Raw genomic sequence first — 1,519 nt, 5'->3', positions numbered from 1 at the left:
CTTGATCTTCCAAAGGCTGGTTCTTCAGTTGGCATGTGGACCCTTATTACAACTTGAAAATAAAGCAAAACTGAAGCCCATTAATTGGTTAAGCCAAAACACAATTTGGTCAACCCATTATACAAAGCATTGGGCCCTTATTTAAGTGAAAGAAACTGTATCAACATGGTGCATTACTCATCCTCCTTTTGGCCCATATGTAGTTCACGTCACACTCTCCTTCTTCGATAGGATTCGTCCCGAATCTTAAGACTTTATTTTTCTAGTAGTTTTAATTTAATTTTATTATATTCTCGTGAAGGACTTTGTTTTTCCCCAACTTGAAACTAATTCTCTTCCCCAGGATCAAATTCAACTTGAATATATTCATCTTTGTTCGTTTCCAATGGTTGCAATCCGTGGAGCACTTTTCTTGCCTACACTAACCCCACCTTGATATGAACAATAAATAATTCCATGCGTTGTGTTTGACGAATTTTCTTCTCATCAGCGGACCAAATGCATAATAAAGCACTATAAACGAGCCTCCTTCTCAAACATGGAAGTTGGTGTATTTCATTCACATGCTTATCCTTTTGTTCCAGTAAAATGACATCACAAACTGTAGAAGAAAAAACATTGAGAAATAAACTTTCCATCATATTTTTCTCCACTTCCATTTCTCTTTTCTTCCTTTTCCCTTCCTGCTGCAGTTTTATTACTTCTTTTTCTATTTTTCCTTTAGTCTATGTTGATCCTTTCCGACTTATATTGGTGTCATAATTTTCAACTTCTTTTTATGTCCCTCATGCCTCAAATAAAGCGAACGTTCATCAAGATTGAGTGTTTTAAAATGAAGCCAGGCCCATCCCAAAAGAAGATGACAAGAGTCCATGGGAGCAATATCACATAATACTTCTTTCTCACATTGTCATGTACTAAATTTGATCCATGCTTGATTCGAATGAAAGGTTGTTGGTAACTAGAGTTTCTCCACCAATCTTTGGCTCACAACATTGTTGTCGCTTCCGTAATCGAATGCAAGTAAAAATGGGTGGCCTTCGATTAAACACCTTGAATAATAAACTTACATTCCTATTCCAAATCTGGATAGCCATGCTCTGAATACCAAATGATATGAATCCAGAGGGTTGGATTCGTTTTACTGATCTAACAAGGTTGGAATTCTAATAAGAAGGAAACTTGAGAAATTATTTAAAACGAGAAAATGGAAACATATAAGAAGATGGAGTGGAAATTGATAGACATCACACTTCCAAGAATGGAATATTAGACTAAGAGTTCAAACACACAAAGGGATAAAGGAACTTTGATAAAAACTCAGGGATTCTTGAATCACTCAAGAACTTAGGAGAATCACTCTCACTAAGATAGAAAAGATAAAAATCTTATATTTTCTTAATAAAACTCAACTTGCTTTCAATGATTAAAATGCTTCATCTTATATAGGAGCTTTAACCTTTAGAATTATAAAAGACACATAAATTTGAATTACAACCCACATAAGGCTCGTAATGAT

The sequence above is a fragment of the Vigna unguiculata genome, chromosome 4 (assembly GCF_004118075.2).
Source record: "Vigna unguiculata cultivar IT97K-499-35 chromosome 4, ASM411807v1, whole genome shotgun sequence".
In the NCBI taxonomy this organism is placed as follows: domain Eukaryota; kingdom Viridiplantae; phylum Streptophyta; class Magnoliopsida; order Fabales; family Fabaceae; genus Vigna; species Vigna unguiculata.
This window is presented reverse-complemented; position numbering follows the sequence as displayed.